This window comes from Oncorhynchus gorbuscha, unplaced genomic scaffold (assembly GCF_021184085.1).
Source record: "Oncorhynchus gorbuscha isolate QuinsamMale2020 ecotype Even-year unplaced genomic scaffold, OgorEven_v1.0 Un_scaffold_2569, whole genome shotgun sequence".
Lineage (NCBI taxonomy): Eukaryota > Metazoa > Chordata > Actinopteri > Salmoniformes > Salmonidae > Oncorhynchus > Oncorhynchus gorbuscha.
In genome coordinates, this window is record NW_025747045.1 from 1 (window position 1) to 26,447 (window position 26,447).

General features: G+C 47.7%; 1 long non-coding RNA gene across 1 annotated transcript; it reads right to left on the reverse strand.

Moving 5' to 3' along the window:
• Positions 1-2,473: 2,473 nt before the first annotated feature.
• Positions 2,474-25,908, reverse strand: LOC124026082. Its single transcript, XR_006837257.1, has 3 exons — positions 25,559-25,908; positions 24,814-24,848; positions 2,474-2,586 (listed from the first exon to the last, which is right to left on the reverse strand). It is a non-coding gene; the product is annotated as an uncharacterized LOC124026082 (long non-coding RNA).
• Positions 25,909-26,447: the final 539 nt, after the last annotated feature.

Below are 26,447 nucleotides of genomic sequence, written 5' to 3' on the forward strand. Positions count from 1 at the left end.
TCATTCTGTTACCGTGGAATTACATTGAGTCTCAGCACCATTCTGTTATCGTGGAATTACATTGAGTCTCAGCACCAGTCTGTTATCGTGGAATTGCCCTCAATCATCTTAAAAGCTTTTTTAACCCCAAAAGCACCAACTGGCGTCATTTTATAACCCAAATTGTTAAATGACAACTCTCCCAAAATAAGCATATATTTTTTAACTGCTCAAAGATTTATAGTCAAAATTGATGTTTCAAAATAGACATTTGTGTTTCCGTTGAGATTCTGATCGATTTCACCCATCGCCAAATGTCTGCTGTTAATTCAAAGTGTTGTGTTTCTGTGATACTCAGAGGCTGAGACATTAGCAACATACCGGTACTGTCACGTTCTGTCCATCGTTCCTATGTGTTTTCCTTGTTTTAGTGTTGGTCAGGACGTGAGCTGGGTGGGCATTCTATGTTGTGTGTCTGGTTTGTCTATTTCTATGTCTGGCCTGATATGGTTCTCAATCAGAGGCAGGTGTTAGTCATTGTCTCTGATTGGGAACCATATTTAGGTAGCCTGTTTTGTGTTGGGTTTGTGGGTGATTGTTCCTGTCTCTGTGTTTTGCACCAGATAGGGCTGGTTTTGGTTTTCCACGTTCATTGTGTTGTAGTGTTCATGTTTATCCGTTTTTTTGATTAAACATGAGTCAATATAACCACGCTGCGTTTTGGTCCTCCTCTACTTCACCACAGGAAAACCCTGACAGGTACGACCTAAGATGGCCACCGGTATGGGCGCCATTGACTAGAGACGTGTACTTACATTTGAATAACGTGTTCTTTTTGAGTTATAGGTGCTGACATTGGTGCTGGGTCTGTTGTAAGTGGAATGGACTGGTGGTGCTGGGTCTGTTGTAAGTGGAATGGACTGGTGGCGCTGGGTCTGTTGTAAGTGGAATGGACTGGTGGCGCTGGGTCTGTTGTAAGTGGAATGGACTGGTGGCGCTGGGTCTGTTGTAAGTGGAATGGACTGGTGGCGCTGGGTCTGTTGTAAGTGGAATGGACTGGTGGTGCTGGGTCTGTTGTAAGTGGAATGGACTGGTGGCGCTGGGTCTGTTGTAAGTGGAATGGACTGGTGGCGCTGGGTCTGTTGTAAGTGGAATGGACTGGTGGCGCTGGGTCTGTTGTAAGTAGTTCGCTAGGCTCTGATGTTATCTGTCTTGGAAAAGCCATGCAACATTTGTTATGTAAAGACTGACTCCCAACAGTGTGCTGCAACGGTAGCTCAACCAATGTTCTACAGTATGTTTACTGAGCACTGCGTGATTACACATCATGATTTAATAAAAGAAGAACTCAAACGACTGATCGGACAACGCAAGAAAAATAAGAGACATGATGACTCAACAATATCACCACAGACTGAGTCCCTGTTCTCTCTCCTCTGTTTAAATGACCCTGTCTGTCTGTGTGGGCTCTGGTGACTGGGCTGTGCACTGCTGGGCTGGCTGGAGGGAGGGATGGAGGGATGGAGCGATGGAGAGGACGGAGACATATTGAGGCTGACTAATCACAATCGAGGTTGAGTCAGCAGAAGGGGAATGGAATGCTGCTCACCAGGAAACAGCCTTAACACATCAGTAGTAACGATCACATGAATCCTCACTGTTACCAAGCAACTATCTACTGGCCCATATTCCCTCCCTGTTACCAAGCAACTATCTACTGCTCCATATCACCTCCCTGTTACCAAGCAACTATCTACTGCTCCATAATACTTCCCTGTTACCAAGCAACTATCTACTGGCCCATATCACCTCCCTGTTACTAAGCAACTATCTACTGGCCCATATCACCTCCCTGTTACCAAGCAACTATCTACTGCTCCATAATACTTCCCTGTTACCAAGCAACTATCTACTGGCCCATATCACCTCCCTGTTACTAAGCAACTATCTACTGCTCCATATTACCTCCCGTTACCAAGCAACTAATAATAATAATAATAATAATATATACCATTTAGCAGACGCTTTTATCCAAAGCGACTTACAGTCATGTGTGCATACATTCTACGTATGGGTGGTCCCGGGGATCGAACCCACTACCCTGGCGTTACAAGCGCCATGCTCTACCAACTGAGCTACAGAAGGACCCTACTGGCCCATATCACCTCCCTGTTACCAAGCAACAATCTACTGGCCCATATCACCTCCCTGTAGGGTTGGCTAGAACAAGTCACGATTATAAGCTTAATGTCTTACAATAACATTGAACAGAGGACTAAAGAGATTAGTTCTACATGAGATTTACCAGCTCATAACACATACAGGTGGTGTGTATTAAATATCTTCGCAGCTGGTCAGAAAACTCTGAAGACCATATCATTTAAGTGTGAACTTTAAAGTTCAATTTATTAAGAAGCTAAATATTTACACTTAACTGACATTAACACCCAACGAGTATTAATAACAACAACAACAACAACAACAGGACCAGATACCTTTAGTTCTGGCATGCTGACGATGAGTGCCAGGGGGAGTCTGATGTCAGGCTGGTTGGTGTAGTCCAGTGGTACTAGGTGAGGAGCCAGCTCGTGGAATCTCCCATGTAACCTATAGGACACACAGACAGGAGAAGGTCAGGAAACATCCACACACATAACCCTGTGGGTTTTTGGGCTCTTTTGTTTTACAAGGCAAGGAGTGGTTTAACCTGGTCCAAGATTCTGTTTGTGCTGTCATGACGATAACCGTAAGAGTTAGCTGTACGAGCACAAAAACGGATCTGGGACCAGGCTTAGAGAAATGAAGAGCCATTATGGACATCGTATGCAGAGGTCTAGCGTCAGTACGGTCGACTCACTCAGTCATAAATATATTCGCATACAGTATACGGTGCTTATCTTTTCCATTCATTTTAGATTGATACACGAAACGTATCTACACAACAGATGGACTGGGACGTGGGCTTTTCTCACACAATCCTGACACATATCCACATTTTGAGGTCTGAAAACATCTTGACAAACTTACATTTTTTGGAGCCAATTTTCTTTAATTCTCTGAGTTAAGCACCTGGTACTGTCCTGGAGCTGGGATGTTTAACCCCTTTCATACTACCAACATATTTTACATATTACCAACTGGGGGTCATTTCGACCCAGAGAAGAAACTATTGGGAAAAACAACAATCATAGCAAAACATAAAGTATTCATAAAGTATTCACAAAGTATTCACAAAGTATTCATAAAGTATTCACAAAGTATTCACAAATTATTCACAAAGTATTCACAAAGTATTCATAAAGTATTCAGAAGAATTCATAAAGTATTCAGAAGGTATTCATAAAGTATTCAGAAGGTATTCATAAAGTATTCAGAAGGTATTCATAAAGTATTCAGAAGGTATTCATAAAGTATTCAGAAGGTATTCATAAAGTATTCAGAAGGTATTCAGAAGGTATTCATAAAGTATTCAGAAGGTATTCATAAAGTATTCAGAAGGTATTCATAAAGTATTCAGAAGGTATTCATAAAGTATTCAGAAGAATTCATAAAGTATTCAGAAGGTATTCAGAAGGTATTCATAAAGTATTCAGAAGGTATTCAGAAGGTATTCATAAAGTATTCAGAAGGTATTCATAAAGTATTCATAAAGTATTCAGGAGGTATTCACAAAGTATTCACAAAATATTCAAAGTATTCATAAAGTATTCAGACACCTTGACTTTTTCCACATTTTGTTACGTTACAGACTTATTCTAAAATATATATATATATATATTTAAATATACGAGTGGTGCATCGGGAGGATTATTAGGAGTATTTAAATATATATATATATATATTACTGCATCTCAGTGCTAGGGTCATCACTACAGACCCTGGTTTGATTTCAGGCTGTATCACAACCGGCCGTGATTGGGAGTCCCATAGGGCGGCGTACAATTGTCCCAGCGTCGTCTGGGTTAGGGTTTGTCCCGGTGTAGGCCGTCATTGCAAATAAGAATTTGTTCTTAACTGACTAGTTATATAAAGGTAACATGTAAATAAGATCCTGTCATTATGGGGTATTGTGTGTAGATTTGATTTATATATTTTTTTATTTAACCTTAATTTAGTGAAAACAGTTTTTTTTTTGAATTTCTTGCAAATTAAATTAAAAAGACAAAAATACCTTATTTACATAAGTATTCAGACCCTTTGCTATTATGAGGTTTGAAATTGAGCTCAGGTGCATCTGGTTTACCTTGATCATCGTTGAGATGTTTCTACAGCTTGATTGGGTAATGTGACGACCCTCCCACTCTGTCTGCCGTATTCTCTCTTTGTTCTTGTTTCCTTATTAGGATGCCGGTGGGCGGAGTTGGGAGGGTCGTCAGCTACATGAGAAACACCTGGGCCAGGTGTCTCCCAGGATAAATAGACCTCTTCCACATTCATGGAGGAGACTCTCTCCATGCAGACACCTTTTGTAGATTGTGTTGTGGTTCTTGGTGGCCTTTTGTTTGTTTGCTTTGGCACCTTTCATCACCCTGCATTATCACATTCATGCAAATCACTCACTCACACTACTGATTACTGATTACACACACCATTGTATATTATACTTAGTTGCTTTAGTTAATAAATACATATTTTGCTACTCCTTATCTCCACGTTGTCTCCCTTTGTTACAGGCTTTGAGCCGGTTCGTGACAGTAAATTGTGTGTATATTGTGTGTAAATTGTGTGTATATTGTGTGTAAATTGTGTGTATATTGTGTGTATATTGTGTATATTGTGTGTATATTGATGGGGTTGGGGGGGGTGTAATCCTTTTAAGAATAAGGCTGTAACGTAAACAAAATGTGGAATAAGTAAAAGGGTCGGAATACTTTCCTGAATGCATTGTACACTTCATTAGTGTCAAAACCTCATTAGGGATGTTAATAATGTTAAAGAATTACCTATTTTAGTAATATAGGTCATTTGCATGTTCTGAAAAAAACTAAAATATATATCATCCCTCAAATCGACCTTGCCAAGGCTTTCGACTCTATCACCATATTCTTATCGGCAGACTCAGTAGCCTCGGTTTTTCGGATGACTGCCTTGCCTGGTTCACCAATTACTTTGCAGACAGAGTTCAGTGTGTCAAATCGGAGGGCATGCTGTCCGGTCCTCTGGCAGTCTCTATGGGGGTGCCACAGGGTTCAATTCTCGGGCCGACTCTTTTCTCTGTATATATCAATGATGTTGCTCTTGCTGCGGGCGATTCCCTGATCCACCTCAACGCAGACGACACCATTCTATATACTTTCGGCCCGTCATTGGACACTGTGCTATCTAACCTCCAAACGAGCTTCAATGCCATACAACACTCCTTCCGTGGCCTCCAACTGCTCTTAAACGCTAGTAAAACCAAATGCATGCTTTTCAACCGATCGCTGCCTGCACCGGCATGCCCGACTAGCATCACCACCCTGGATGGTTCCGACCTTGAATATGTGGACATCTATAAGTACCTAGGTGTCTGGCTAGACTGCAAACTCTCCTTCCAGACTCATATCAAACATTTCCAATCGAAAATCAAATCAAGAGTCGGCTTTCTATTCCGCAACAAAGCCTCCTTCACTCACGCCGCCAAGCTTACCCTAGTAAAACTGACTATCCTACCGATCCTCGACTTCGGCGATGTCATCTACAAAATGGCTTCCAACACTCTACTCAGCAAACTGGATGCAGTTTATCACAGTGCCATCCGTTTTGTCACTAAAGCACCTTATACCACCCACCACTGCGACTTGTATGCTCTAGTCGGCTGGCCCTCGCTACATATTAATTAAATTAAATTAATTAATTTACTGAGGTTAGCTAGCCAGCTATTTGTCGTCCTTAACGTAGGAGACACTGCTAGCTAGCCAACAGCTAGCCAACGTCTACTGAATAGAACTTCCGCACTCAACAACCCGGTCGCATTCCGCTTCGCTCCACAGGTAGTATCACATTTTTCATTTCATTTCATTACAGCACAACGGTTTGATTTGTTTGATCGTAGCTAGCTACATAGCTAGCTACATAGCCGTCTGTGTATCAAAGATAATTGTTGTCGTTCTTTTAACGCAACGTAACGTAATCAACACTGCTAGCTAGCCAGCTAGCCCCCGAATAGCAGCACTGTAGAAACTATTACACTCAACGGAACAACTTGATTAGTGTAGTGTCAACAACGCAGCCACTGCCAGCTAGCCTACAAAGTCAACAACGCAGCCACTGCCAGCTAGCCTACTTCAGCAGTACTGTATCATTTTAATCATTTTAGTCAATAAGATTCTTGCTACGTAAGCTTAACTTTCTGAACATTTGAGACGTGTAGTCCACTTGTCATTCCAATCTCCTTGCATTAGCGTAGCCTCTTCTGTAGCCTGTCAACTATGTGTCTGTCTATCCCTGTTCTCTCCTCTCTGCACAGACCATACAAACGCTCCACACCGCGTGGCCGCTGCCACCCTAATCTGGTGATCCCAGCGCGCACGACCCACGTGGAGTTCCAGGTCTCCGGTAGCCTCTGGAACTGCCGATCTGCAGCCAACAAGGCAGAGTTCATCTCAGCCTATGCCTCCCTCCAGTCCTCGACTTCTTGGCACTGACAGAAACATGGATCACCACAGATAACACTGCTACTCCTACTGCTCTCTCTTCGTCCGCCCACGTGTTCTCGCACACCCCGAGAGCTTCTGGTCAGCGGGGTGGTGGCATCGGGATCCTTATCTCTCCCAAGTGGTCATTCTCTCTTTCTCCCCTTACCCATCTGTCTATCGCCTCCTTTGAATTTCATGCTGTCACAGTTACCAGCCCTTTCAAGCTTAACATCCTTATCATTTATCGCCCTCCAGGTCCCCTCGGAGAGTTCATCAATGAGCTTGATGCCTTGATAAGCTCCTTTCCTGAGGATGGCTCACCTCTCACAGTTCTGGGCGACTTTAACCTCCCCACGTCTACCTTTGACTCATTCCTCTCTGCCTCCTTCTTTCCACTCCTCTCCTCTTTTGACCTCACCCTCTCACCTTCCCCCCCTACTCACAAGGCAGGCAATACGCTCGACCTCATCTTTACTAGATGCTGTTTTTCCACTAACCTCATTGCAACTCCCCTCCAAGTCTCCGACCACTACCTTGTATCCTTTTCCCTCTCGCTCTCATCCAACACTTCCCACACTGCCCCTTCTCGGATGGTATTGCGCCGTCCCAACCTTCGCTCTCTCTCCCCCGCTACTCTCTCCTCTTCCATCCTATCATCTCTTCCCTCTGCTCAAACCTTCTCCAACCTATCTCCTGATTCTGCCTCCTCAACCCTCCTCTCTTCCCTTTCTGCATCCTTTGACTCTCTATGTCCCCTATCTTCCAGGCCGGCTCGGTCCTCCCCTCCCGCTCCGTGGCTTGACGACTCATTGCGAGCTCATAGAACAGGGCTCCGGGCAGCCGAGCGGAAATGGAGGAAAACTCGCCTCCTTGCGGACCTGGCATCCTTTCACTCCCTCCTCTCTACATTTTCCTCCTCTGTCTCTGCTGCTAAAGCCACTTTCTACCACTCTAAATTCCAAGCATCTGCCTCTAACCCTAGGAAGCTCTTTGCCACCTTCTCCTCCCTCCTGAATCCTCCTCCCCCTCCCCCCCTCCTCCCTCTCTGCAGATGACTTCGTCAACCATTTTGAAAAGAAGGTCGACGACATCCGATCCTCGTTTGCTAAGTCAAACGACACCGCTGGTTCTGCTCACAGTGCCCTACCCTGTGCTCTGACCTCTTTCTCCCCTCTCTCCAGATGAAATCTCGCGTCTTGTGACGGCCGGCCGCCCAACAACCTGCCCGCTTGACCCTATCCCCTCCTCTCTTCTCCAGACCATTTCCGGAGACCTTCTCCTTACCTCACCTCGCTCATCAACTTATCCCTGACCGCTGGCTACGTCCCTTCCGTCTTCAAGAGAGCGAGAGTTGCACCCTTCTGAAAAAACCTACACTCGATCCCTCCGATGTCAACAACTACAGACCAGTATCCCTTCTTTCTTTTCTCTCCAAAACTCTTGAACGTGCCGTCCTTGGTCAGCTCTCCCGCTATCTCTCTCAGAATGACCTTCTTGATCCAAATCAGTCAGGTTTCAAGACTAGTCATTCAACTGAGACTGCTCTTCTCTGTATCACGGAGGCGCTCCGCACCGCTAAAGCTAACTCTCTCTCCTCTGCTCTCATCCTTCTAGACCTATCGGCTGCCTTCGATACTGTGAACCATCAGATACTCCTCTCCACCCTCTCCGAGTTGGGCATCTCCGGCGTGGCCCACGCTTGGATTGCGTCCTACCTGACAGGTCGCTCCTACCAGGTGGCGTGGCGCGAATCTGTCTCCTCACCATGCGCTCTCACCACTGGTGTCCCCCAGGGCTCTGTTCTAGGCCCTCTCCTATTCTCGCTATACACCAAGTCACTTGGCTCTGTCATAACCTCACATGGTCTCTCCTATCATTGCTATGCAGACGACACACAATTAATCTTCTCCTTTCCCCCTTCTGATGACCAGGTGGCGAATCGCATCTCTGCATGTCTGGCAGGCATATCAGTGTGGATGACGGATCACCACCTCAAGCTGAACTTCGGCAAGACGGAGCTGCTCTTCCTCCCGGGAAGGACTGCCCGTTCCATGATCTCGCCATCACGGTTGACAACTCCATTGTGTCCTCCTCCCAGAGCGCTAAGAACCTTGGCGTGATCCTGGACAACACCCTGTCGTTCTCAACTAACATCAAGGCGGTGGCCCGTTCCTGTAGGTTCATGCTCTACAACATCCGCAGAGTACGACCCTGCCTCACACAGGAAGCGGCACAGGTCCTAATCCAGGCACTTGTCATCTCCCGTCTGGATTACTGCAACTCGCTGTTGGCTGGGCTCCCTGCCTGTGCCATTAAACCCCTACAACTCATCCAGAACGCCGCAGCCCGTCTGGTGTTCAACCTTCCCAAGTTCTCTCACGTCACCCCGCTCCTCCGCTCTCTCCACTGGCTTCCAGTTGAAGCTCGCATCCGCTACAAGACCATGGTGCTTGCCTACGGAGCTGTGAGGGGAACGGCACCTCAGTACCTCCAGGCTCTGATCAGGCCCTACACCCAAATAAGGGCACTGCGTTCATCCACCTCTGGCCTGCTCGCCTCCCTACCACTGAGGAAGTACAGTTCCCGCTCAGCCCAGTCAAAACTGTTCGCTGCTCTGGCTCCCCAATGGTGGAACAAACTCCCTCACGACGCCAGGACAGCGGAGTCAATCACCACCTTCCGGAGACACCTGAAACCCCACCTCTTTAAGGAATACCTAGGATAGGATAAAGTAATCCTTCTCACCCCCTTAAAATATGTAGATGCACTATTGTAAAGTGGCTGTTCCACTGGATGTCATAAGGTGAATGCACCAATTTGTAAGTCGCTCTGGATAAGAGCGTCTGCTAAATGACTTAAATGTAATGTAAATGTATATTCGTCGCCAGACCCACTGGCTCCAGGTCATCTACATGTCCATGCTAGGTAAAGCTCCGCCTTATCTCAGTTCACTGGTCACGATGGCAACACCCATCCGTAGCACGCGCTCTAGCAGGTGTATCTCACTGATCATCCCTAAAGCCAACACCTCATTTGGCCGCCTTTCGTTCCAGTTCTCTGCTGCCTGTGACTGGAACGAATTGCAAAAATTGCTGAAGTCGGAGACTTATCTCCCTCACCAACTTCAAACATCAGCTAGCTGAGCAGCTAACCGATCGCTGCAGCTGTACATAGTCTATTGGTAAATAGCCCACCCATTTTCACCTACCTCATCCCCACAGTTTTTATTTATTTACTTTTCTGTTCTTTTGCACACCAATATCTCTACCTGGGTTGAAACAAAAAAGAGCGAGTGTGATAATAATCAATTTTCATGGCAGATGGAGGTAAGTACGTGAATCACGTCCTTTAGAGAGTATATATATATATATATATATATATATATATATATATATATATATACACACTGTGTGATAGAAACAGCAGGTGTTCCTAATGTTTTGCTGATAGAAACAGCAGGTGTTCCTAATGTTTTGTTGATAGCAACAGCAGGTGTTCCTAATATTTTGTTGATAGAAACAGTACGTGTTCCTAATGTTTTGTTAATAGAAACAGCAGGTGTTCCTAATGTTTTGCACCCTCGGTGTATATAGACCAGGCCATTTCCATTCCAGTCTTATAGTGTGCATCCCAAATAGAGACAGGGCTCTGGCGCTAATAGTGAATAGGGATTCATTTGGGACATAGACATTAAAGACATTTACAGATTGACGACGGGTCTATTTGGACATCGGTGTGTGGTATGTCACTGGGTTGTCTGCTCCCAACGGCAGAAAGCGCTCTTGGGAAAAATGTTCTATTATTGATGCTGGCTATGTTGTAATAACATGAGGTCACACAGTGAAATAAATAACGGTCAATAACGACTAACTCTCCGGTGATAAATGGCCTGAGGTCAGTGAAACAGCACCCTCACCCTGATAAATGACCTGAGGTCAGTGATACAGCACCCTCACCCTGATAAATGACATGAGGTCAGTGATACAGCACCCTCACCCTGATAAATGACCTGAGGTCAGTGAAACGGCACCCTCACCCTGATAAATGACCTGAGGTCAGTGAAACGGCACCCTCACCCTGATAAATGACACAAGGTCAGTGATACAGCACCCTCACCCTGATAAATGACCTGAGGGCAGTGAAACGGCACCCTCACCCTGATAAATGACCTGAGGTCAGTGAAACGGCACCCTCCCCCTGATAAATGACATGAGGTCAGTGATACAGCACCCTCACCCTGATAAATGACCTGAGGTCAGTGAAACGGCACCCTCACCCTGATAAATGACATGAGGTCAGTGATACAGCACCCTCACCCTGATAAATGACATGAGGTCAGTGATACAGCACCCTCACCCTGATAAATGACATGAGGTCAGTGAAACATCACCCTCCCTCACCCTGATAAATGACCTGAGGTCAGTGATACAGCACCCTCACCCTGATAAATGACATGAGGTCAGTGATACAGCACCCTCACCCTGATAAATGACATGAGGTCAGTGATACAGCACCCTCACCCTGATAAATGACCTGAGGTCAGTGAAACGGCACCCTCACCCTGATAAATGACCTGAGGTCAGTGATACAGCACCCTCACCCTGATAAATGACATGAGGTCAGTGATACAGCACCCTCACCCTGATAAATGACCTGAGGTCAGTGATACAGCACCCTCACCCTGATAAATGACCTGAGGTCAGTGATACAGCACCCTCACCCTGATAAATGACCTGACGTCAGTGATACAGCACCCTCACCCTGATAAATGACCTGATGATCCGTCTGTGAACAGTATCCACTGACAACGTTTAAAAGGCAAGGAAGGACACAGACAGACAGACAGACAGACAGACAGACAGACAGACAGACAGACAGACAGACAGACAGACAGACAGACAGACAGACAGACAGGCAGACAGGCAGACAGGCAGACAGGCAGACAGACAGACAGACAGACAGACAGACAGACAGACAGACAGACAGACAGACAGACAGGCAGGCAGGCAGGCAGGCAGGCACGCACACACACACACAAGGGTCGACGGTATGTCCAGGCCTTATGGGGCCTGGCCCGTCCTACCGTACCTCCTTGCCCGTCCAAATAAAATATTTAAATATTTATACTTTTTTGGGACAGAAGAGCACCGACAGAAAGACGCATCAATCACAGATAAATCATCCGAGTTACTGAAACAGCACCTCTCTGTCTCAGTATGTGTAGACCATGTATCTGATGCTGTCTCAGTATGTGTAGACCATGTATCTGATGCTGTCTCAGTATGTGTAGACCATGTATCTGATGCTGTCTCAGTATGTGTAGACCATGTATCTGATGCTGTCTGGACAGTGAAACAGCACCTCTCCATCTCAGTATGTGTAGAGCATGTATCTGATGCTGTCTGGACAGTGAAACAGCATCCTCTCTGTCTCAGTATGTGTAGACCATGTATCTGATGCTGTCTGGACAGTGAAACAGCACCTCTCCGTCTCAGTATGTGTAGACCATGTATCTGATGCTGTCTCAGTATGTGTAGACCATGTATCTGATGCTGTCTGGACAGTGAAACAGCGCCCCCTCTGTCTCTCTATGGGTAGACCATGTATCTGATGCTGTCTGGACAGTGAAACAGCGCCCCCTCTGTCTCTCTATGGGTAGACCATGTATCTGATGCTGTCTGGACAGTGAAACAGCACCTCTCTGTCTCAGTATGTGTAGACCATGTATCTGATGCTGTCTCAGTATGTGTATGTGTCACGCACAACTGGATATCCATCACGCACTCCTGCCATCCATCACGCACACCTGCCATCCATCACGCACTCCTGCCATCCATCACGCACACCTGCCATCCATCACGCACACCTGGATATCCATCACGCACTCCTGCCGTCCATCACACACTCCTGGATATCCATCACGCACACCTGCCATCCATCACGCACTCCTGCCGTCCATCACGCACACCTGGATATCCATCACGCACTCCTGCCATCCATCACACACACCTGCCGTCCATCACGCACACCTGCCATCCATCACGCATTCCTGGATATCCATCACGCACAGCTGCCTTCCCTTGTAACGCGCTTCAGCGTTATTGGACTCACCTGGACTTGTCTGACAAATCAGATCAAAACATCATGACTGGTTGTGTTCATTCAACATTAAAAGGGAATAGATTTTTAGAGTAAAATGACATGTCAGTTAATATAAAACCCATAGAAAATGTTGCACGCACGTGGGAGGTCACGTGAACCCCCCCTCTCCCCATGGAAATGAAATGCCCCGTCCAACTGATTGGTTGTGGCGCCGGCCCTGAGTCTGGAGCTCCTCCTCCACTGTCACCCTATGTCATCCCATCATGACTTTGTCCTTTGATTACCAACATTACTGAAACGGATCCTTATAACAAATCCATCAGCTCACAAATAAAACCTCCCTTTATAGCTTTAACACCATTACCCCACACAGCCAGCCTGCAGAGAGAGAGGAGAGACAGAGAGAAGAGAGAGAGACAGTGAGAACGAGATAGAGAGAGAATGGTAGTGAGAGAGAGACAGCGAGAGAGAGAGAGAGAGAGAGAGAGAGAGAGACAGAGAGAGAGAGAGAGAGAGGAGAGAGACAGAGAGAGAGAGAAACAGAGAGAGAGAGAGACAGAGAGAGAGAGAGAGAGACAGAGAGAGAGAGAGAGAGAAACAGAGAGAGAGACAGAGAGAGAGAGAGAGAGAGAGAGAGAGAGAGAGAGAGAGAGAGAGAGAGAGAGAGAGAGAGAGAGAGAGAGAGAGAGAGAGAGAGAGAGAGAGAGACAGAGACAGAGACAGAGACAAGAGAGAGAGAGAGAGAGAGAGAGAGAGAGAGAGAGAGAGAGACAGAGAGAGAGAGAGAGAGAAACAGAGAGAGAGACAGAGAGAGAGACAGAGAGAGAGAGAGAGAGAGAGAGAGAGAGAGAGAGAGAGAGAGAGAGAGAGAGAGAGAGAGAGAGAGAGAGAGAGAGAGAGAGACAGAGACAGAGACAGAGACAAGAGAGAGAGACAGTGAGAACGAGATAGAGAGAAGGGAGAGAGACAGAATTGGAGTGAGAGAGAGAGACAGTGAGAGAGAGGAGGGAGAGAGAGACAGAGAGAGAGAGAAAAGAGAGAGTGAGAAAGAGATAGAGAGAGGGAGAGAGACAGAATGGGAGTGAGAGAGAGACAGTGAGAGAGAGGAGGGAGAGAGAGACAGAGAAAGAGAGAGCTAGCCCCACTACTAATGACTTAGTAAAGCCCATCCATATATTGCTTAGCAGCCGGATGGCCAGGTGCCCCTCCTCTCCTCATGATTCACACTACAGCTTGGTGTGCTGCCGTTTTATTGGGTCATTTGTGGCACATCGCTGGCGATTGCAGCCATCCATCTTGGAGACAGTGTGTGCGTCATACCTCTGAAAACCAGGCTCAGTAGAACCTCTGGTCTGAATGAACTATGTTGAGGTGAGGTACATCCTGTCCTGGTATAACAGACAGGATGTTGAGATGAGGTACATCCTGTCCTGGTATAACAGACAGGATGTTGAGGTGAGATACATCCTGTCCTGGTATAACAGACAGGATGTTGAGATGAGGTACATCCTGTCCTGGTATAACAGACAGGATGTTGAGGTGAGGTACATCCTGTCCTGGTATAACAGACAGGATGTTGAGGTGAGGTACATCCTGTCCTGGTATAACAGATAGAATGTTGAGATGAGGTACATCCTGTCCTGGTATAACAGACAGGAAGTGGCTCTCAGTTTAAAGAACAGCAACGTCCAGAGGAACCGAGGTGCACCAACTGTTATCACACCGGGAAATCAGATCATGGAGAAAGTGGAATCAAGGAGGAGGTTGTTTTAAATTAGATTAACTATTATGGGACACGTGGAGGGAATTCAATTGACTCACGGATAGGTCATCTCTACTGTTTACTTGATACCTTAGTTGGAACACACATTCAAATTCAGTTGCTTAAAGCACTATGAGGCGAGAAGCAGAACCGAGAGGTGTGGAGTTGACAAAAAAAATGTTAAGATTACTCTACTCCTTAACCAACAAGAATCAAAAAGTCGACTCTGTAAATCCTGGAAGAGTCCACCATAGCAGAACCGAGAGGTGTGTCATCAGAGCCACAAATCATAATCAGTGGAATGAGGAGGGTGTTGTTGAGAGTAAACAATCCCTTATTATGGGATGCCTGGTTAAAAGAATCAACTGACTATTGGATAGGAACATCGTGCTCACTTCATGAACTTGAAATGATGATTGTATTATGGATTCATCAACATGGTGATAAGGGCTACTGTACTGGGTCAAACTGGGGGCTGCTTGGTGGAGGAGAGGGAGGGGAATGGGGGCTACTTGGTGGTGGGTAGGGGAGGGGAATGGGGGCTACTTGGTGGAGGAGAGGGGAGGGGAATGGGTGCTACTTGGTGGAGGAGAGGGAGGGGAATGGGGGCTACTTGGTGGAGGAGAGATGAGGGGAATGGGGGCTACTTGGTGGAGAAAAGGGAGGGGAATGGGGGCTACATGGTGGAGGAGAGGAGAGGGGGGGAATGGGGGCTACTTGGTGGAGGATAGAGGAGGGGAATGGGGGCTACATGGTGGAGGAGAGGGGGGGGAATGGGGGCTACTTGGTGGAGGAGAGGGGAGGGGAATGGGGGCTACATGGTGGAGAAAAGGGGAGGGGAATGGGGGCTACATGGTGGAGGAGAGGAGAGGGGAGGGGAATGGGGGCTACATGGTGGATAAAAGGGAGGGGAATGGGGGCTACATGGTGGAGGAGAGGAGAGGGGAGGGGAATGGGGGCTACTTGGTGGAGGATAGAGGAGGGGAATGGGGGCTACATGGTGGAGGAGAGGGGAGGGGAATGGGGCTACTTGGTGGAGGAGAGGGGAGGGGAATGGGGGCTACTTGGTGGAGGAGAGGGAGATATATTAGTCTGAATAACAAGGAGTACAGAGTATTATAGACAGATGTATCAGTCTGATTAACAAGGAGAGAGTACAGAGTATTATAGACATATGTACCAGTCTGATTAACAAGGAGAGAGTACGGAGTAGTATAGCGAATGAGTCTGCAGCTATCAGCAAACGGCCTGCACTACACTACACATCGGTCATCTACAACGCATCAAAAGACAGTGAATGTGTGTTAATAGGAATCTACATCCAATACGTCATTTTAATGTTGCCGATGCAGCTTTGCAACTTCAGAGGATTATTGAAGTGGCCCTGACCTATACTATATTTCAAGAAAACAAATGGCCATTGGTTTAAAAAAAGAAAACACACACAAAAAAAACAAGCTCCTACAGGTTTTTAATTGTAAGCGGGGAGCGATTTCCTACCATAAGTCATTCTGGAAGGGCACTAGCAACCCTTCAGGAATTTCATTGCTTTAGAATACTGAGGCCAGCAAAAAAGAGAGAACAAGGGATAGGGAGGGAGGGAGGGAGGGAGAGAGGGAGGGTGGGAGGGAGGGAAACAGAGAGAGGGAGGGAGAGAGAGAGGGAGGGAGAGAGGGAGGATGGGAGGGAGGGAGAGAGGGAGGGTGGGAGAGAGGGTGGGAGACAGAGGGAGAGAGAGAGAGAGGGAGGGAGAGAGGGAGGATGGGAGGGAGGGAGAGAGGGAGGGTGGGGAGGGAAACAGAGAGAGGGAGGGAGAGAGGGTGGGAGAGAGGGTGGGAGACAGAGGGAGAGAGGGAGGGAGAGAGGGAGGATGGGAGGGAGGGAGAGAGGGAGGGTGGGAGGGAGGGAAACAGAGAGAGGGGGAGGGAGAGAGGGTGGGAGACAGAGAGAGAGAGGGAGGGAGAGAGGGAGGGAGAGAGGGTGGGAGACAGAGGGAGAGAGAGAGAGAGAGGGAGGGAGAGAGGGAGGATGGGAGGGAGGGAGAGAGGGAGGGTGGGAGGGAAACAGAGAGAGGGAGGGAGAGAGGGTGGGAGACAGAGAGAGAGAGGGAGGGAGAGAGGGAGGATGGGAGGGAGGGAGAGAGGGAGGGTGGGAGGGAAACAGAGAGAGGGAGGGAGAGAGGGTGGGAGAGAGAGAGGATGGGAGGGAGAGAGAGGGAGGGAGGGAGGGAGAGAGGGAGGATGGGAGGGAGAGAGGGAGGGTGGGAGGGAAACAGAGAGAGGGAGGGAGAGAGGGTGGGGAGAGAGAGAGGATGGGAGGGAGGGAGGGAGGGAGGGAGGGAGGCAGGGAGGGAGGGAGGGAGGGAGGGAGGGAGGGAGGGAGGGAGGGTGGGCGGGAGACAGAGGGAGGGAGAGAGGGAGGGTGGGAGGGAAACAGAGAGAGGGAGGGAGAGAGGGTGGGAGAGAGAGAGGATGGGAGGGTGGGCGGGAGACAGAGGGAGGGAGGGAGGGAGAGAGGGAGGGAGAGGGAGGGAGGGAGAGAGGATGGGAGGGAGGGAGAGAGGGAGGGAGAGAGGATGGGAGGGAGGGAGAGAGGGAGAGAGAGAGAATGGGAGGGAGGGAGAAAGGGAGAGAGGGAGGGAGAGAGAGAGGATGGGAGGGAGGGAGAGAGGGAGAGAGAGAGGATGGGAGGGAGGAGAGAGGGAGGGAGAGAGGGTGGGCGGGAGACAGAGGGAGGGGAGAGAGAGAGGGGGTGGGCGGGAGACAGAGGGAGAGAGGGAGGGAGAGAGAGAGAGAGAAGGAGGGAGAGAGGGAGAGAGGGTGGGCGGGAGACAGAGGGAGGGTGGGCGGGAGACAGAGGGAGGGAGGGAGGGAGAGAGGGAGGGAGAGGGAGGGAGGGAGGGAGAGAGAGGGAGGGAGAGAAAGAGGGAGGGAGAGAGAGAAGGGAGAGAGAGAGGGTGGGCGGGAGACAGAGGGAGGGTGGGCGGGAGACAGAGGGAGGGTGGGAGAGAGAGAGGGTGGGAGGGAGGGTGGGCGGGAGACAGAGAGGGAGGGAGAGAGGGGGGGGGAGAGGGAGGGAGAGCGGGAGAGGGAGGGAGAGAGGGCGGGAGAGAGGGAGGGAGAGCGGGAGAGGGAGGGAGACAGAAAGGAAGGGAGGGAGACAGAGAGAGAGACAGTCTTTGGAGACGCTCCAAGTTACAGGCAACACAGTGTGGACTAGAGACTAGAGGTTAGCTGAAAGCCCACAGACAAGGCAGTGTGGACTAGAGACTAGAGGTTAGCTGAAAGCCCACAGACAAGGCAGTGTGGACTGGAGACTAGGAGTTAGCTGAAAGCCCACACACAAGGAAGTGTGGACTAGAGACTAGAGTTTAGCTGAAAGCCCACAGACAAGGCAGTGTGGACTAGAGACTAGAGGTTAGCTGAAAGCCCACAGACAAGGCAGTGTGGACTAGAGACTAGAGGTTAGCTGAAAGCCCACAGGCAACGCAGTGTGGACTAGAGACTAGGAGTTAGCTGAAAGCCCACAGGCAACGCAGTGTGGACTAGAGACTAGGAGTTAGCTGAAAGCCCACAGGCAACGCAGTGTGGACTAGAGACTAGGAGTTAGCTGAAAGCCCACAGGCAACGCAGTGTGGACTAGAGACTAGGAGTTAGCTGAAAGCCCACAGACAAGGCAGTGTGGACTGGAGACTAGGAGTTAGCTGAAAGCCCACAGACAAGGCAGTGTGGACTGGAGACTAGGAGTTAGCTGAAAGCCCACAGGCAAGGCAGTGTGGACTAGAGACTAGGAGTTAGCTGAAAGCCCACAGACAAGGCAGTGTGGACTGGAGACCAGGAGTTAGCTGAAAGCCCACAGACAAGGCAGTGTGGACTGGAGACTAGGAGTTAGCTGAAAGCCCACAGACAAGGCAGTGTGGACTAGAGACTAGGAGTTAGCTGAAAGCCCACAGACAAGGCAGTGTGACCTGGAGACTAGAGAAGAATGGGTCGTGCTGAAATTATTTACTACAACAAATATGATATAAGCTGCATTTGGAAAGTAGTCAGACCCCTTGACCCCCCCCCCCCAAATTACTTTACAGCCTTATTCTAAAATAGATTAAATCAATTAAAAAATCCTTGGTGCATCAAAGCTGGGACCGAGAGACTGAACAACAGCTTCTATCTCTGTAACAATTCTCGTCCTCTTCTTCTGACGAGGAGTAGCAAGGATCGGACCAAGATGCAGCGTGATATGTATCCATAATTATTTAATTATTTAATTAATACAAAATACAAAATAACAAGAGAATCAAAATGAAAACCAAAACAGTCCCGAATGGTGCAAACACTGAAACGGAAAAATAAACACCCACAAAACACAGGTGGGAAAAGGCTACCGAAGTATGATTCTCAATCAGAGACAAGTAACGACACCTGCCTCTGATTTGACAACCATACCAGGGCAAACTCAAAAACCAACAGTGAAACCCAGGTGAAAACAGGCTACCTAAGTATGATTCTCATTCAGAGACAACTAACGACACCTGCCTCTGATTTGACAACCATACCAGGCCAAAACTCAAAAACCAACATAGAAAAACTAACATAGACTGCCCACCCCAACTCACGCCCAGAGAGAATGATTTATTTCAGCTTTTCTTTCTTTCATCACATTCCCAGTGGGTCAGAAGATTACAAACACTCAATTAGTATGTGGTAGCATTGCCTTTAAATTGTTATGTCAAGCGTTTCGGGTAGCCTTCCACAAGCTTCCCACAATAATTTGGCTGAATTTTGGCCCATTCCTCCTGACAGAGCTGGTGTAACTGAGTCAGGTTTGTAGGCCTCCTTGCTCGCACATGCTTTTTCAGATCTTCCCACACAATTTCTATAGGATTGAGGTCAGGGCTTTGTGATGGCCACTCCAATACCTTGACTTTGTTGTCCTTAAGCCATTTTGCCACAACTTTGGAAGTATGCTTGAGGTCATTGTCCACACGGACAATGCGACCAAGCTTTAACTGATATCTTGAGATGTTGCTTCAATATATCCACATAATTTTCCTCCCTCATGATGCCATCTATTTTGTGAAGTTCACCAGTCCCTCCTGAAGCAAAACACCCCCACAACATGATGCTGCCACCCCTGTACTTCACGGTTGGGATGGTGTTCTTCGGCTTCCAAGCCTCCGCCTTTTTCCTCCAAACATAACGATGGTCATTATGGCCAAACAGTTCCCTATTGGTTTCATCAGATCAGTGGACATTTCTCAAAAAAGTACGATCTTTGTCCCCATGTGCAGTTGCAGACCGAAGTCTGGCTTTTTTATGGCGGTTTTGGAGCAGTGGCTTCTTTCTTGCTGAGCGGCCATTCAGTTTATGTCGACATAGGACTCGTTTTACTGAGGATTTAGATACTTTTGTACCTGCTTCCTCCATCATCTTCACAAGGTCCTTTGCTGTTGTTCTGGGATTGATTTGCACTTTTCGCACCAAAGTACGTTCATCTCTAGGAGACAGAACGTGTCTCCTTCCTGAGCGGTATGATGGCTGCGTGGTCCCATGATGTTTATACTTGCGTACTATTGTTTGTACAGGTGAACGTGGTACCTTCAGGTGTTTGGAAATTGCTCCCAAGAATGAACCTGACTTGTGGAGGTCTACAAATTTTTTTCTGAGGTCTTGGCTGATTTCCTTTGATTTTCTCCATGATGTCAAGCAATGAGGCACTGAGTTTGAAGGTAATGAAATACATCCACAGGTACACCTCCAATTGACTCAAATGATGTCAATTAGCCTATCAGAAGCTTCTAAAGCCATGACATACTTTTCTGGAATTTTCCAAGCTGTTTAAAGGCACAGTCAACTTAGTGTATGTAAACTTCTGACCCACTGGAATTGTGATACAGTGAATTATAATTTAAATAATCTGTCTGTAAACAATTGTTGAAAAAAATGACTTGTGTCATGTACAAAGTAGATGTCCTAACCGACTTGCCAAAACTACAGTTTGTTAACAAGATATTTGTGGAGTGGTTGAAAAATGAGTTAATGACTCCAACCTAAGTGGATGTAAACTAGTTTTAATGACTCCAACCTAAGTGGATGTAAACTAGTTTTAATGACTCCAACCTAAGTGTATGTAAACTAGTTTTAATGACTCCAACCTCAGTGTATGTAAACTAGTGTTAATGACTCCAACCTCAGTGTATGTAAACTAGTTTTAATGACTCCAACCTAAGTGTCACGCCTTGGTCATTGTATTTTGTGTTTCTCGTTATATATTTTGGTCAGGCCAGGGTGTGACATGGGTTTATGTGTTGGGTTCGTATTGGGGTTTTATTAGCATTGGGATTGTGTATGATTAGGGGTGTGTCTAGTTAGGCTTGGCTGCCTGAGGCGGTTCTCAATTGGAGTCAGGTGATTCTCGTTGTCTCGGATTGGGAACCGAATTTAGGTAGCCTGAGTTCACTTTGTAATTCGTGGGTGTTTGTTCCTGTCTCTGTGTAGTCTTCACCAGATAGGCTGTAATTAGTTTCACGTTTCGTTTGTTGTTTTCGTATTTCAGTTATTTCTTGTAGCGTCATATCTTTCATTAAAGTCATGAGTAACCTACACGCTGCGCTTCGGTCCGACTCTCTTCTTTCAACAGACGAACGCCGTTACAGAAACACCCACCACCTCTCACGGACCGAGCAGCGTGTAACTGGCAACAACGTAGATAAATGGCAGCAGCTAAAGGAGGACGTTATGGAAAGCAGAAGCATGGAGTATACGACGTGGGAAGAAATCGACAGGTGGGCGGCCGACCCAGAGAGAGTTCAGGCGCCCTCGTGGGATTCGCTTCAGCAGTGCGAAGAGGGCTATAGACGAATGGAGTCTAAAAGGAAAACACGGCGACGCAGAGCGAAAAACGAAGGTAACCCCCAAATATTTATTGGGGGAAAGCGCAGAGAGAGAGTGGCTGAGTCAGGAGTCAGACCTGAGCCTACTCTCCCTGTTAATTGTGAGGAGCAGCAATATAAGGACTTCTGGTCTTGGGAGATGATATTAGACGGAAAAGGACCCTGGGCGCAGCCGGGAGAATATCGCCGTCCCAAGGAAGAAATAGATGTGGATAAAGCGGAGAGGCACTGGTATGAGGAGGCAGCACGGCGACGCGGTTGGAAGCCAGAAAAGCAGCCCCAAAAATTATTGGGGGGGGGGGGGGGGGGGGGGGCTAGAAGGGAGAATAGTTATGCCAGGTAGGAGACCTGCGCAAACTCCCTGTGCTCACCGTTGGGCTAGAGACCGGGCAGGCACCGTGTTACATTTACATTACATTTAAGTCATTTAGCAGACGCTCTTATCCAGAGCGACTTACAAATTGGTGCATTCACCTTATGACATCCAGTGGAACAGTCACTTTACGATAGTGCATCTAAATCTTAAAGGGGGGGGGGATACTTATCCTATCCTAGGTATTCCTTAAAGAGGTGGGGTTTCAGGTGTCTCCGAAAGGTGGTGATTGACTCCGCTGTCCTGGCGTCGTGAGGGAGTTTGTTCCACCATTGGGGGGCCAGAGCAGCGAACAGTTTTGACTGGGCTGAGCGGGAGCTGTACTTCCTCAGTGGTAGGGAGGCGAGCAGGCCAGAGGTGGATGAACGCAGTGCCCTTGTTTGGGTGTAGGGCCTGGAGTGCCCTTGTTTGTGTTATGCTATGGAGCGCACGGTGTTTCCAGTGCGGGTGCAGAGCCAGGTGCGGCACATACCAGCCCTTCCTATTGGCCGGGCTAGAGTGGGCATCGAGCCAGGTAAGCTTGGGCAGGCTCGGTGCTCAAGAGCTCCAGTGCGCCTGCACGGTCCGGTCTATCCAGAGCCACCTCTACACACCAGTCCTCCGGTAGCAGCTCCCCGCACCAGGCTTCCTGTGCGTGTCCTCGATCCAGTACCACCAGTTCCAGCACCACGCACCAGGCCTCCAGTGCGCCTGTTCAGCGCAGCCAGCGCTTTTCTCCTCTCCTGCGCTGCCGGAGTCTCTCGTCTGCCCAGCGCCGCCAGTGCCGCCAGTCTGCCCAGCTCCGCCAGTGCTCCCAGTCTGCCCAGCGCCGCCAGTGCTCCCAGCCTGCCCAGCGCCGCCAGTGCTCCCAGTCTGCCCAGCGCCGCCAGTCTGCCCAGCGCCGCCAGTCTGCCCAGCGCCGCCAGTCTACCCAGCGCCGCCAGACAACCAGTCTCTTCCAGATCTGCCAGACAACCAATCTCTTCCAGATCTGCCAGACAACCTGACTCTTCCAGTTCCGCCAGCCAGCCAGGATTTACCGGAGCCTACTACCTGCCTGAGCTTCCTCTCAGTACTGGGCTTCCTCTCAGTACTGGGCTTCCTCTCAGTACTGGGCTTCCCCTCAGTACCGGCCTTCCCTTCAGTACCGGCCTTCCCTTCAGTACCCGGCTTCTCCTCAGTCCCGGGCTGCTTCGGTCCCGAGCTGCCCCTCTCCCGAGCTGCCCCTCTGTCCCGAGCTGCCCCTCTGTCCCGAGCTGACCCTCTGTCCCGAGCTGCCCCTCTGTCCCGAGATGCCCCTCTGTCCCGAGATGCCCCTCTGTCCTGAGATGCCCCTCTCTCCCGAGCTGCCCCTCTGTCATGAGCTGCTCCTCAGTTATGTGGGGATCTGGGTGAGGACTATTAGGCCATGGTCGGCGGAGAGGGTGGATTATCCCAGGACGCGAAGGGGAGGAACTAGGACATTAATGGAGTGGGGTCCACGTCCCGAGCCAGAACCGCCACCATGGACAGACGCCCACCCGGACCCTCCCTATGCTCTTGAGGTGCGTCCGGGAGTCCGCACCTTAGGGGGGGGGGGTTCAGTCACGCCTTGGTCATTGTATTTTGTGTTTCTCGTTATATATTTTGGTCAGGCCAGGGTGTGACATGGGTTTATGTGTTGGGTTCGTATTGGGGTTTTATTAGCATTGGGATTGTGTATGATTAGGGGTGTGTCTAGTTAGGCTTGGCTGCCTGAGGCGGTTCTCAATTGGAGTCAGGTGATTCTCGTTGTCTCGGATTGGGAACCGTATTTAGGTAGCCTGAGTTCACTTTGTAATTCGTGGGTGTTTGTTCCTGTCTCTGTGTAGTCTTCACCAGATAGGCTGTAATTAGTTTCACGTTTCGTTTGTTGTTTTCGTATTTCAGTTATTTCTTGTACCGTCATATCTTTCATTAAAGTCATGAGTAACCTACACGCTGCGCTTCGGTCCGACTCTCTTCTTTCAACAGACGAACGCCGTTACACTAAGTGTATGTAAACTTCCCACTTCAACTGTGACTGGTTTAACATGAACTGCACTAGCTTGCTAGCTAGCTAAACTCAGCTCATCATCAATGGTATCAAATACATCAAAAACATGGTTGGCAAATAGACAACTTGCTGTCTATATTGATGTGGTTACAATTACTAAACATTTGGATAAACAAATAATTTATGAAAACATGATGTGATGTACGACAGGTTTGTGTTTCAGTTGATGACGTCTCTTGTAACTTGGCGTCGGACAACAGAAATTGCGTCTAAATTGCTCCGTGTGACACAGTTTTCAGAACAGGCTAAATGTGTAGAACAGGCTAAATGTGTAGAACAGGCTAAATGTGTATAACAGGCTAAATGTGTAGAAAAGGCTAAATCTGTAGAATTTCAGGAAATTTGCATTAAAACTGCACATTTTCTCTTAGCCCCATGACAAAACGTGTAGAGTTGTGGGAAACTAGCTTAAAAACAGCTATATATTTTACCAGAAAGGTGAGAATGTTAACCTTAATTTCATGAAGTTGCAGCTGCTGGCTGGGCTTGGTTAAACTAATGAAGGTTGCAGCTGCTGGCTGGGCTTGGTTAAACTAATGAAGGTTGCAGCTGCTGGCTGGGCTTGGTTAAACTAATGAAGATTGCAGCTGCTGGCTGGGCTTGGTTTCCAATGGAGGAAGTGCTTTAACCCATTCTTAGTTTGTGAATTCTAAATTCTGTACTGGACTAGTTACACAGAGACTGCTGAGGGGAAACTGCTATAATATGGGCCGGAATGAAGCGAATGGAATGGCATCCAAGACCTGGAAACCATGGAAACCATGTGTTTGATACCATTTCCACTGACTCCGCTCCAGTTATTACCACGAGCCCGTCCTCCCCAAATGAAGGTGCCACCAACCTCCTGTGCTGTGTGACAATAATCCCTATGAGCACCAGACAGTACATCTTGTGCTCACTGGGGTAAGTAGCCATTGCAGCCTCAGTCCATAGTCCGTCACGTGTTTCATTAATAAAGGGAAGTGCAATTAACTGTCTCCGATCCATTGAGTTAACATACGGATGGTAAAGCACGTGTACTGTAGAAAATAAACTTACTGTAGGATTTCTTTGCGCGTGAAGAATGTGCAGTCCTGGAAAGAGACAAAGGAACGTTAAAAGCCCGTTGGAATGAACAGACTAGCCTAGCAGAACAAAGATAGAAGGTTTAAATGATTGGGCGGTGTGGCAGCAGCTCTCATTTGATGCCAACCATTGGGCACTAAACCCTGGGAGTGTTTAGATGAGGTGCTCAATGGGGTTTACCACAAATCAAAGGTTTTACGTGGCGTTATTATGAAACGAGCTCATTTATTCCTTTGTTTGGTGGTAACCAAACCTGTGCACCTCAGCTATAATTTAGCGCGCGCTGGCAAATTGACACCCTATTTCATATACAGCGCACTACTTTTGACGAGGGTTCTGGTAATAGGGAATAGGGTGCCGTTTGGGATGGACTCTTACAGTCTATAGCCAGTAGTCCGCCTACCTGGGACTTATCTCAACCACCCAACAATAAACAACTATAGCGCACGGAAAATTATCAGTGTGTAAAGAGAAAGATACATTTGCCTGAAAATACATTTATTTTCATTATGGTAATTTGTAATTCATCGTGATGGATTAATTTCCTGACGTTTTCGATTAAAAAAATATGGATTAATAAACATAAATTGGCCTATCTAAACTACTTAATCCACACACAAAAAAAATATTGTTGAATGTAACATGTATTTGATATGACAATATGGAAATTAAGTAGCCTAAATGAGACGAAGAAAAAGATATTTGAACACATTTTTACCTGATATGCCTCGAACTGTTCATCAGTAAATATGGTTTGCTTATTACCCATCCTGGTTGAGTATTTCCCCCATCACACAGATACATTACATTGGACGTTCGTGACGTGCTTATTTCTGTTTCACTCATTTAAGACGACATCGTCGCATTATCTTGTGAAAGATTTCATTCATAAAAACCCAACGTGAATTTAACGAACAAAAACGCGTTGATTAGAAATGCAAAGAAATCTCAAAGGAACAGGTGATTTTGTAAAGAGGTGTGACGAAAAAGACCAAATATATTCCTTTCCCTGCATCCTTGGAGCGGCAGCGCGGCGAGGATAGGTTGGGTACCACTGACTCTGCCCTTGTTGAACGTTGCCTCATCACTGGAGTGTTTCAGGATGTTGCAGCCGATACAGCAGCCTACCGTCGCAGACCAAGACAAGCCAGCAGGCGGCGTCATTTAGGCAGCCAAGTGGTCAGATCTGTCCAGCTATGTGATGGGTTCCTATGGTATATGGTGCCACATTACGCTGCTTTTTATTTTTTTATTGTATGGAGATCTAACGGAAGCTACTGTCTAGAGATCTAACGGAAGCTACTGTCTAGAGATCTAACGGAAGCTACTGTATAGAGATCTAACGGAAGCTACTGTATAGAGATCTAACGGAAGCTACTGTATAGAGATCTAACGGAAGCTACTGTCTAGAGATCTAACGGAAGCTACTGTATAGAGATCTAACGGAAGCTACTGTCTAGAGATCTAACGGAAGCTACTGTATGGAGATCTAACGGAAGCTACTGTATAGAGATCTAATGGAAGCTACTGTATAGAGATCTAACGGAAGCTACTGTCTAGAGATCTAACGGAAGCTACTGTCTAGAGATCTAACGGAAGCTACTGTC